The sequence below is a fragment of the Canis lupus genome, chromosome 23 (genome assembly GCF_003254725.2).
Source record: "Canis lupus dingo isolate Sandy chromosome 23, ASM325472v2, whole genome shotgun sequence".
NCBI lineage: Eukaryota > Metazoa > Chordata > Mammalia > Carnivora > Canidae > Canis > Canis lupus.
The window spans coordinates 16,554,611-16,567,170 of record NC_064265.1 but is presented as its reverse complement, the minus strand read 5'-3'; the positions used below and the strand labels follow the sequence as shown (position 1 = coordinate 16,567,170).

The 12,560-nt window shown below is 40.1% G+C and overlaps 1 protein-coding gene across 1 annotated transcript in view; it reads right to left on the bottom strand.

Annotated features, from left to right (window-relative positions):
* Window positions 1–1,510, bottom strand: part of EOMES (eomesodermin) — a 35,975-nt gene extending 34,465 nt beyond the window's left edge. The window contains exon 1 of the mRNA XM_025461058.3: window positions 1,314–1,510. The gene's annotated coding sequence lies outside the window, so the exon portion shown is untranslated. The remainder of the gene's footprint in view (window positions 1–1,313) is intronic.
* Window positions 1,511–12,560: the final 11,050 nt, after the last annotated feature.

Below are 12,560 nucleotides of genomic sequence, written 5' to 3'. Positions count from 1 at the left end.
CCAAGATTTCACAATATGAAAATTGCTCCTGTTTCCTAAAGGGCAAAAATGAATCACTTTCTTTCTGGATTCTGAACAAGTTGGGATGGCTCAGAAAGGCATTGCCGTGGTTTACTTGCCAGAGTGCTGACATTCAGTGCTGTATATTTTTCTGGGAGAAGGTTTCATATTGTCTCCCTAGAATAGCCAGCCAGTTCCTAATGTTAAAGTGCTAATGTTGGAAGCAAGGCATTTACGTGGCATAGATTTCCGTGTGTGGAGTTACAAAAATTTTGTGTTTTTTAAACTAAAGCAGTTTGCAATGTGTACCAATTATGACTTTTTTACTCCTAATCTTGGCATTGTTAAGGAGTTCTTAGTTAAGCTCCTGGTAGTTGAAAACAGTAATAACTTGTTTTAAAATGAGAGATTGAAACATCAACTCAGCTCATTCTTATTATGTCTAAATTGCCCTTGTTTTTAAAGATCTGTACAAATTACCACTTCTTTCAGAAGGCTTTCCTAAAATTTTCACTTTTAGCAACACATCACTCTTCTGGTATTGACTTTTATTTTCTCTCTCATCTATTTTGTTTTCTTTGCCTAATTTATTTTGCACTGCCTTCTCAACACATTTATATGCTTCATAATTTTGACTCAGATATTTATAATATATCTAAGATACAGCTATCTATGCAATTTATGATAAATATTCCCATAACCTCATACCATACCATACCAAGGCATTTGGTAGGACCTCAGTGAGTCTGATTATGAGCATAACTGCTTTCTAGGAAATTAGTGTTAATGAGGAAACAATTATTAATTAAATAATTAGACTAAAGAAATGGTTCTTAAGATAGGAGCTGCTATTTTTGCCCTCTGCTTCTGTTAAAGGATCCCTCCCCCGCCTCTATTTTGCCCCTTTCCATTGATCTGCCATGTGATGTCAGAGAACTTTTTTAAGCTGCACACCTGATTACGCCATGCCTCTGATCAGTGGCTTCCCATGATGTGATCTTCAGGATAAGAGTCAAGGTGTGTGGTCGGCTCCCAGGGTTCTTGTGATCTGACTGCTTATCACTCTCCCAGGCTCCTTCCACTCTTTCCAGCACATGCTTCAGCCCCACCCCAGAGTCCTCCTACAGTGACTGTACAGGAATTTGCCTGGCCTTGTTGGCTTTCCACCCCCCCTCCCACCCCCCCATGCTAGGTTGAATTGTGTCCCCCACCCTTACTCATGTGTTTAAGTCCTAAGCCCAGTACCTACAGAATGTAGCTTTATTTGGAAATAGATTCACTGCAGATGCAATTAAATTAAGATGAAATCATACCTGAGTACGAGAGACCCTTATTCCAGTATGATTGATGTCCTTGGAAAAAGGGAAAATTTGAACACACACACACAACCAGAAGGAGCATTGTGTGAGGATTGCAGTGATGCTGTTACAAGCCCAGGAATCACCAGAAGCCAGGAGGCAAGCCTGGGACAGAGTCTCCCCCAATGCCTTCAGAGGGACACCTCAATTTCACACTGCACTTCTAGAACTATGAGACAATAAAGTTCTATTGTTCTAAGCCACCCTGTCAGTGGTTCTTTGTTATGGCAGCCCTAGAGGCTAGGACATCTTCTTTACACTTGGTAAACTCTTACCCGCTGTATTCGGTTCAGCTGTCTCATCTTTTGGAAGCTTCTCCTGACATTCCCACCCTCTCCCACTGCTGAATTAGGAGTCTCTTCTGGCTCTTTCTTCAAATCTTTAAAATTTGACCATTGATTTCTTTGCTTGTGTCTCACCATGATCCACGTCTTATTCATCACTTTATAGCAGCTCCTTGCTTTCTTATCTCAATACATGATATTGAACAAATGAATTTTTACCTTTTTGATGACTGTATCAGCAGCCCTGTGGAGAAATATTTATTTCAGAGGAATGTGGTGACATTCATTTTCTAGAGAGACATCTAGAGGTATAAAACACTGGAGTGAAAATAAATGATCAAGGTTACCTAGCATCTCTATGTCACAGCCAAGAGCAATCTTCCACATTTGGGATTTAATATCAAAACATTTTAGAGACTTCCAGAACCTCCCTTTTCAGATAGAGAAGCTGAGATCTGTTTTGTTAGCTAGAAATGTCTCCTCATTTGCATGGGAAAAAAGTCCAGGAAAGAATGAAGTTCATTTGTTTGGATGCATATGAAACAATTAATAAGGTTAGGGAGTTCTGAGAAATTTAAATGAAGAGTCAGAATGTAGACTTATCAAAAAAAAAAAAAAAAGAATGTAGACTTATCTTGTAATGTAAACTCTTTTTATCTCATCTCAAGACGAGTGGGTGGATCTTCCACCATGGAAGAGTGTCAAATTTCATTTAAAATGCATCTAAGTATACTTTCCCCTCAGCTCTCACTGGTCCAAATTTAGTCAACAAATCTTTGTATACAGCAGAAGAAAGTTCATTTTAAAACGATTGTTAGAATTTAAGAATCCTAAAGTGATCCAATTCAAGGCTCTCCTGACAATAATATTGATATAGTCTGAGTCACAATTCTAGTGCTACCTCCTAATACAAATGAGTAAAGATTCCATGGCTAGCCCTGGGTACCTAAGCACTTTCTGCTGCTGGTCTTCAGGAAATTCACCGTGGACCTAGTTGAAAAACAAAATGGAAAGGAGTGGAAGGATCACATTTGTGTCATAAGCAAATCCTTTCTAAATCATCAGGAGACTGCAGAGATGGCCACAAAGAGATTTTGTCAAGGGTTTTATACAACTAAAATCAATGCATCCACTTTATCTGTTTTGAGCATACTGGGGACGCAACCAGAGATGTCACTTAGAGTTAGAGCTGCTCAGAAACCTTTAAGGTGTCAATTGACCATATTTTTAGGTGCAGAAATGTTACATGGACACACCACAGATTCACCAGTGATTTACTTTTAAAATCTGCAACAAATGGACCCAGGAATCTACAAGGGAATAAAAATATCATGAGAGCAAAGCTGAGTTGAAGCAGGGTAACTCAAAATCAATATTTTGCTTTTAAACTCTTAAGGGGAGACCCAGGAGGGCTGCACTCATTTTGTCCTCCTTACTTATTATCCTCAGAGGATGAGGTAAAAAGTGACAAGCCTGCTCCTTACTTCAGTCAGGACATTCTCTGCTAACAAGCCACTTGTTAGAATCCTTAGCTTCAATTTCCTGGTGAATGGCTTTTTAATAGCTAGGCTATCAGATGCTGGTTCAAAAAAAAAATCAGACTTACTTTCCATATTATATAAGAGAGATTGCATTTGGGGAAGCAGGCAAAGGATGGTCAATGTCAAACTTGATGGAGGAAAAGGGATCCTCTTGTTAGCTGTACCCATGAAGTAAAGGGAGTTGGAACACCACACATTGCGGCTGAGCTGTTCCTGCTATGAGTTAGAATTCCTTGCTATTAACTCAAACTATTTTCTGTCCTTGTCCAGGGACAAGCAGAACTGCATTTCCATTACTTTGCTGGTACCTGCAGTAAGTGCAAACAGTAAATTGAGGAGTAGGTGGGAATTTTATTTAAGGAACAGCCTGGGAATAGTTTTTATTCTGAGAGGATGACATTATTTAAGTTTTCTCCTTAAAGAGCCTACTTTTTATTTTTTATTATTTTTTATTTTTAGATTTATTTACTCATGACACAGAGAGAGGCAGAGACATAGGCAGAGGGAAAGGCAGGCTCCATGCAGAAAGCTTGATGTGGAACTTGATCCCAGGACTCCAGATCACGACCTGACCCCAAAGGCAGATGCTCAACCACTGAGCCATCCAGGTGACCTGAGCCTACCTTTCAAAAACAAAACCGAAACTAAGTTTGATGATTTCAAGGGTTGAAACTATTTAGAAATCAAAGACAAAGGTCCTGGTTCAGTGTGAAATGTCCCCTCAACACCTGACTTCTTGGCTTGTTGTGCTTGCTCGATAAGCATGGCTGGCTTGAGCATTTCCTTCATAGAAAAGACAGGAAGAGATGACCTCAGTGGCTTAAATTTTACTGTTGTCAAGGAAGAGTGGGAGAAGTATTATGCAAGATGTGTGAAGGAGAGATAATGCTCAATGCACTCATATATAAAAATATTTCCTGGTATAGTATTTAGGGTCCAAACAGGAAAACAGACACTGCAACAGTTATGTTGGTTGAGAGAATTTCTTTTTCTTAAGCTTTTGTTTTTTTTTCCCGTAAGCTCTACACCCAAGGTGGGGCTTGAATTCACGACTCAGATCACGAGTTGCATGTTTCTCGGACTGAGCAGGCCAGGTGCCCCGAGGGAATTTAATATGAGGAATCAGCTATACAGATTGATAATACTGAAAAACTACACAGCAGTGGTTGAGGTAACTCAGAGACAGTAATTCCAGGAGGCAATTATGAGCAGAAAAATGACCTAACCACAAAGGGTTAAACCAAGATAGTTTTTTTTTTTTTTAAGAAAAGAGTATTGAATTATTTTGCTCTCCCCAAGTGCAAAAAACTTTTTTCTTCCTTTTCTTTTTTGCTTTTTCAATTTTTAAGTGAACTTAAACTTATTAGCGCATTATTGGGAATATAAATGTAAATGTATTTACTGGGTTGGATGTGAGGAGGAAAATGATTTGGAGACAGCAGATCTAAAGAGAAACAAACAAATAAGCAAGTATCTCGCACTGTGAACTCCTTGCAGTCTTTAATTCACCACTGGATCTGCAGCCTGCTATACAGTGTCTGGCCCGAGAAACACAATAGATGCTCAGTACAATTTGTTCTGATCCCTCCCAAGTTGTAAGTGCTAAGGGCATGAAGGTTGCAAGGTATTATGGAAGTCAGTAAGAGGGGCACTCAAAACTGATCTGCGTGGTTAGGGAAGAATCACAGGGAGTAGAAAGAGAAGGAGGTAACTAGGTGACAACAGTGCAGCAGAAGGTAAAACCACCTGCAGGTTTCCTGACAAGTGTACTAGAAGGAAACCAGGTGGTTGAGGTGGAGCAGCAATGGGGGAACGAAAGGATGAGGTGGGCTATGGTCAGTGTTGCATTCAGGATTTCAACCACTTTCTGAGTTAACCCACAATTTATTTTTTTACTGGAGAATAGTTTATTTCACTGAGAAGCTAAGTAATATTTACTGCACCATTCTCGTAAGATAATGCATATAAATAGAAGTATTTCAAGGTAAGGAAGTGTTGAGTGAAATATGAGAGAACTAGAACAGTTAAGTGGGAACTTGGATATGTGCAGACTTCTTACCAGCTCTGTGATCAAATTGTATATATAAGGGCATACTCAGGATAGATGAATAGGTAGTTAGATGGATAGATAGATTCTGTAGGAATTTAAAGCAACTATTTGTCTATTTTAAATTATTTAAGTGAATTCTTCTTTGTAATAAGGTAAATAGCACAGACAAAACTAAGGTTCTTTACCCCACATTGAAATCCTGCATCAGGGCAGCCCAGGTGGCTCAGTGGTTTAGTGCCCCCTTCCGCCCAGAGCGTGATCCTGGAGACCCAGGATCAAGTCCCACATGGGGTTCCCTGCATGGAGCCTGCTTCTCCCTCTGCCTGTGTCTCTGCCTCTCTCTCCCTGTGTCTGTCATGAATAAATAAATAAAATCTTAAAAAAAAAAAAAAAAGAAATCCCACATCAAAATCCCCTATCTTGATATAAATACTTTGGAAGTTATGTTATGACTCTAATTTCTTTCTCTAGGTTTTTTTTCTTCTCTATGCATTTATATACATATATATGACCTGTAGAAAAATACAGAGTTATAGTGTTTTTGTTTTTAAAGTAATTTGTGGGTGAGCCTAGGTGGCTCAGTTGGTTAAACGTCTGCCTTTGGCTCAGGTCATGATCCCAGGGTGCTGGGATCAAGCCCCACATGGGGCTCTCTGCTCAGTGGGGAGCCTGCTTCTCTCTCTCCCTCTGCCCCTCCCTTTGCTTTTGCTCTCTCACTTTCTCTCTCAAATCAATCAATCTTTAAAAAAATGTAAGTTGCATCGTACTGTCTATATTTTTCTCCTAGTTACCTTTTTTCCATTTCACATTGATTCTTAAACAGTGTTTTATGCTGGTAATCTCAATCTAATTTAATCTTTTTAGCTGTGAAGTATTTTCCAATATGGAAATAATTCCAATATTTCCAAATAGTTTACAATTACAGACATTCTATCATTTATTCTATTCTTTTGATAGAAATTTAAGTTGTTACCAGTTTTTTAGTCATCACTGACAATGTCAATATAAACAAATTTCTGCTTTCATGGAATTTACCCTAGTTGGGAAAGAGACAATAAACAAAATGAAACAAAATACAAAGGATATTAGAAAATAATAAAGTGTCAGGAAAAAATTAAGATGGCTACAAAATGTCAGATGGGAAGGTAGCTGTTTTAGGTGAGGAAAGGCTTTATTGTGAAAATGATTCCTTTATGACCTGAAGGAAGTGGGAAGGGACATAAGGATATATAAGAGACATACTACATGTCTTTGCTACTGGTTGGGAATCCTCAGGATTTTTGAAAGCTTATTAGCAATGCTAGAATTATTTGTAACATATAAGAGCCAACTGAAGTATGTTTTTAAAAGATTTTATTTATTTATTCATGAGAGACATAGAGAAAGAGGCAGGGACATAGGCAGAGGGAGAAGCAGGCTCCATGCAGGGAGCCCAATGTGAGACTTGATCCTGGGATCCAGGATCAGGTCCTGAGCCCCAGGAGCTCTGGATCATGACCTGAGCCAAAGGCAGATGCTAAACCACTGAGCCACCTGGGTGCCCCTTAAGTACTTTTTTTTAAATACTACTCCACTATAGTAAACATGGCTTCAGCATTTGCCAAATTGTATTTTTGTGACTTTGTAAGTTTTCCATTTTCTGCCTTGGTTAACCACTTTTTATTAGCTTATTTATCTATTTATTTAATACATTTTCTCAGTTTTGCTAAGTATAGTGAGCCTTTGGATTCCCAGTTGAAACTATCTAGTGCTTTTATTCCATAGCTTTTTATATCCAGATGAGGTTGACCAGACTAAATGAAATATTTCTACTGATAGTGTATATATTCTATCCATTCCTCTGAGAAATTGGGTCTTGGTGTATGGGGTCACAGACTCCATTGAGAATCTGATGAAAGCTATGGATTATCACTCTGAGAAACACATGTATTTTTGTCCTCTTCCCACGAGATTTTGCATCTGATAATAGTGGGTTCAGAGATATCCAGAAATCCAAGCATAGATCAGAGTACAGGGGATCCCTGGATGGCTCAGCGGTTTAGCACCTGTCTTTGGCCCAGGGCATGATCCTGGAGCCCCGGATCGAGTCTTGCATTGGACTCCCTGCGTGGAGTCTGCTTCTCCCTCTGCCTGTGTCTCTGCCTCTCTCTTTCTGTCTCTCATGAATAAATAAATAAAATCTTAAAAAAAAAAAAAGATTAGAGTACAGAATAAAACAAAACAGAACAGAACAAAACAAGAAAGGAATCTTTCTGAAACTCTAAAATCTGTCCCCAGTATAAAAATGATCTCTGGAGAACCTGCTAGCTGAGTCACATACATTGGAGCCTCTGAAGGACTGCCTGGTTTTACCTGTGCTTCAGCATAAAGCTGGAGCCCATAAAAAGGAGTGAGATTTTAAAAAACTCCACCTCTGAAGTTCATTATTGTGTTTACTCTAGGATCATTTAATTTATTGTGTTTTGGGATGCCGGGGTGGCTCAGCAGTTGAGTTCTTGCCTTCCGCCTAGGGCATGATCCTGGAGTCATGGGATCAAGTCCTGCATCAGGCTCCTTGCATGGAGCCTGCTTCTCCCTTTGCCTATGTCTCTGCCTCTCTCTCTCTGTCTTTCATGAATAAATAAATAAATAAAATCTTTTAAAAAATGATTTATTGTGTTTCTTTGTCGAGGTCCACAGGAGAAAGTTCTTTGTCTTTTTAAATTTTTATTTATTTATTCATGAGAGACACAGAGAGGCAGAGACACAGGCAGAGGGAGAAGCAGGCTCCATGCACGGAACCTGATGCAGGACTCGATCCCAGGATCCCAGAATCACACCCTAGGCCGAAAGTAAGCGCTCAACCACTGAGCCACCCAGGCATCCCAGAAAGTTCTTTGGGGGATGCAGATTTGGGAAAAACTTTTATACTTTCCTGACCAATGGATTTATTTTAATTTGCAGTGTCTCCTGGAAATCCTATCATCTTGGTGGCTGCTAGAAAGCTGAGATCCTGTGGAGGGGCTTCTTTTAGAATGGGAGAGGTTACAAGAGAAGGCCTTCTTTTCCAAGGGCTGTTTGATAAACAGTGTGATAAATGCCTTGGGGAAAATGTTCTCAGGTATTCCTCATAACAGAACTATGAAGTAAATGCTCTTTTCAATTTCCATTTTCTTGAGGAGGAAACTGAGACTTGGTAAGTGGACTTGTTCAAGGTCACAGAAGACTAGTAGGGCAGAAGTATAGACTTAGTTGTCTGACAGCAAAATGCTCTTAGCCACTCTCTAATGCTCCCTTGCACGGCCAGTATTTAGGATACTTAACCTTTCCTCTTTCTCTGCCTTGCCATCCTGCTTTTATCCCTGGTTTCATTTTTTTTTTTCATGTGTTTTAATTTTATTTTATCTTAATGTGTTGTATACTTCTTTGCAAGTTGCCTTACATTGTTTTCGGAAAAGGGAGAATATCAAGGAATAAACACAGATATTTCCGGGTAGTAATTGTGCACTGAGTAAACTTAGATAAACACTTAGAGCCTCCCTATCTCCTAATTTATTTCCCCCTGCCCCAGAGTGCTATGCATACTTCGATGCTTTCAAAATCTTATCTAATCAAGACACCGAATATTTTATTTTGTTAGAAAAATCCCATATGCCAGTCCTTTCTTTTTCCAAACAGGTCATTTTTGCCATTATTTCTTCCCCTTTGAGATAATGTATTTATGATTTCCTCCTTTCAAGTTAGCGTTAAAGTCCTTACTTCCCTCCACCATCCTGTATGAATTAGCAGGGTTGGTTTTTTTTTTTTTTTTCCTCTGAGACATTGAACCCTTCTTTATGGAAAGATGGTTCTGTAGGAGGGTAATACATTGGGATTTGAAATGTCGGCTGTTCAGCATTTCTTGAGAGTCACTGATGTATTATGTTTACATCAAATTGCTTAATTTCTCAGGGTTTTGGCTTTGACATCTAGGAAGTGATGGCAAGACATTCACTCTATTTTTCTCACAGGGAAGGAGTAGTTAAAGATCAATGAAGCTTTCTGAATGAGCAGGAAGAGGTGCTGGGCACCCAGCAGGGTGGGGCTCAGTGCTGTCTCTGGAAGATCAAAGAGCTGGGCTGTCTCCTGAAGTCTCTTCTTCCTTCTGTTATTGCAGGGACCTGGATGGAGGCCATGGGTGGGCTGAGGAGGAACAGTGGAGGAAGTAAGGGAGGGCACCAGGGAAGTGTGTATATGTTTTCAAAGAAAAAGGACTTCTGGTGAAGGAAGAGCATATGAAGATGATTCCCCTCTTGGCCATAAGTCAGAAAGGATCTGATTGTGCTTAGCCCTCTTAGAATGGTAATAATGCCTTTTGAATGCTTTTTTCCTCCAGGTTTCCCAAGATTGCAGAACTGAATTTCTGCCCTTCTCCTTATTATCCTTTTCTTTTCTCCTTGTACGATGGCACACAGCCCTCCGCATGGGGTGATGCTCATCATTCTTCCCTGTGGAGCCTTCACCCTCCACACAAAACCCACTCAGCAGACTATAACTCTTGCTTGCTGTCTGTTCTTTGCATCATAAACCTACTCAAAGGATATCATTGAACTTTTACCTCTCTCACTGTCTCTTAGAACATTTTCCCTTTTTCATTGTTTGTGACCCTGCCAGATATTTTTCTCCACTCAGGGAATGTTGATCAGCCCCCACTGCTGTTCCTGCAGAAGCCCTTCTCTCGACCTTGTTTTGAACAGAAAAGCATGACTTCTTAGCAAAAGTTCACCTCGGGAGATGAGCATAAAATGTAGCTGGTGGAAAAGTCAATTCTGTGATGAGGGCAACAGCCTATCTCTTATTTCTTGTCCAGTCTATGAAGCTCTGGAACAGCCCACTGTTCAGGGTGCCTTACCTCTTTCTGCTCCAGCCAACCTAGGACTTCTACTTCAGCCATGTAGTCCTCTCTTGGTGACTGCTTCAGCCGGTAGCACGCCAGGGGTTTGATCCATGTTGCTTTGGTTTCTTTTGAATGACTTCAGGTCTGTTGCCTTAAGGAACCATGACTTATGGAGCTTTTTGGATTAGCATCTTGCTCATGGCAGTCATACTCCCTACCCCACCGCCCTTAAAGTGACTTGCCTGTTTATCTTTTCCACATGATGGAAGAAGTGTTCCAGCTTCTCTTTCACATGGTGAGCATGCACCCAGGCCCCAATCCCTCCTCCAGCTGCTTAGAACTACAGTAATGACTGTGTTTTCTTTCTCCTTAAATCCTGTATGGGAGACGTTTGCAGGATTCACTGAATAAACAATAAAAGAATCAATTGACAGGCTAGCCAGGGAGATGGGACAAGATTCTCTTTGGAGATAAGGTGAGGTGATACCAGGGTCATCAGAATGATTGAATTTGGCAGAACTACTATACAAAAAAATAAATAAGTAAACCAAAAGATGTTTTCTTTCTCCAATCCCATGAGGAGGTACTGGACTGCAAAGGCTCAGATTCTCTCTTCTTGGCTTCCTCCAATTGGGGTCAAGAAAGTGAGTACTTTGTGCACTTAGGTGTGTTTGGGTTTATTGGCAGTTACATTGCATCGCTTCTATAGCTCAGGGCTGGGTGAGTCCAGATCTACAGGTAGAAAAGAGCAGCTAGAGACAGGGTATTGTTAACGAGGCTCTAAACTGGCTGCAACCTAGGGGAGGACAGGGAGTCATGGACACCAGTGGCTGCATACACAGTTGTGACCTTCAGGAACTTGAAAGCAGACCTGGTGGGCACCAAGCATTCCCTCAAGCAGGCAAGAGCTGAACTGGAACCACCGCAATATCAGAAAATGACTCTTTGTGGAAGGGTCTCTGTTTCATTGTTTGACCAACTTTGGGTGGGTGGGAAAAGACTTTGCTTTTCTCATGGTGACATCAATTCTGCTTCCACGTCTTCAAAGCTTCTCATTATGCCTCCTTTCTTTTTCTGATTATCATTCTTTTTTGCTTCCCATTCTATGCTTATTTTTTATTTTTTATTATTAAAAATATTTATTTATTTTACAAAGAGAGAGAGAGAGTGTGTGTGTGTGTGCATGTGAATGGGGAGAGGAGCAGAAGGAAAGGGAGAGAGAATCCTGAGCAGACTCTGCACTCAGCAGGAGCTTGACATAGAGCTCCATTTCAAGTCCCTGAGACCATGACCGGAGCCGAAAATCAAGAGTTGGCCACTCAACCGACTGAGCCACCCAGGCACCCTTCATTCTAATATATTCTATATTATTTTCAAAGTATGAGGTGGAGACAGAGGAGGAAGCATGGTCCAGATAGGTAACTCAGTGTAAAGACCTAATCCTATTTTTGAGCCGGCTTGGAATAGCTTTTTTATGTTTGTCTTTCATCGTGTGCATTTGGACAGAGATCTCTGGAGTCCTGGCACTTGCAGCATGACCTTAAAAGCTTTGAATCAACATCCCCTGGCCCACAGACTCCTTGCCCCATGAGGAGATGTATGGCAGAGAAGCACCAGACAGTGTCGTGTAGAACAATGCATCTCAAACTATATTTGGTGAAGGTCTGTTTCTTTAATATTTATAATGATTTTAGAAATAATATGTAATATTGTGGACCAATAATTTTGTAAAATTCAGTCAAGTGCATAGATGTTGTGGCAATGTCAAGTCATGAAAGTTTCTGAATACTTAGGCTTACTCTCTATATTTCCCTTGCTGCATGAGTGTAACTCATAGTTTCTGGACTGACAACAGGCTGTGAACCACCTATTGAGAAGCGCTGCTCAAAAACCCTCTTCTCTGACTTTAAGAGTAAGGGTTGTCATCTGTGGTTTTAGTAATAAATTCCTTTTTTCACTCAAGCTCATACGGTTTCTATTATTTGCAACCAAAGGAATATAATAACTTATGTAGAAAGTAGCCAGCTTTTTTCTCTATTTTATTTACTTATTTATTTATTTATAGATTTATTTATTTGAGAAAGAGAAAACATGTTGGGGAAAGGGGTAGAGGTAAAGAGCATCCTAAGCAGATTCCACACTCAGCATGGAGCCTGACATGGGGCTCGATCCCACCACCCTGAGCCAAAACCAAGAGTCCGACACTTAACTGAGTAAGCCATCCAGGTGCCCCTCAATGCTCTATTTTAAAGGACTCATGGAGATAACTCACTGGCCCCACCCTTTTATACATGATGCATTTCTTAAACTGTAGACTCTCATCAAGTGATATGATTACACACTGTAATGCATGCTTTTGTTTCCAGAGAGTTAAGATATATTATATCCTTAATTGTATCTGACATCTGACATTTTAGGTAGTCTCCAACAAGATAGTTCTAGATACTATGTATATTCTTTAATTGTATTCTG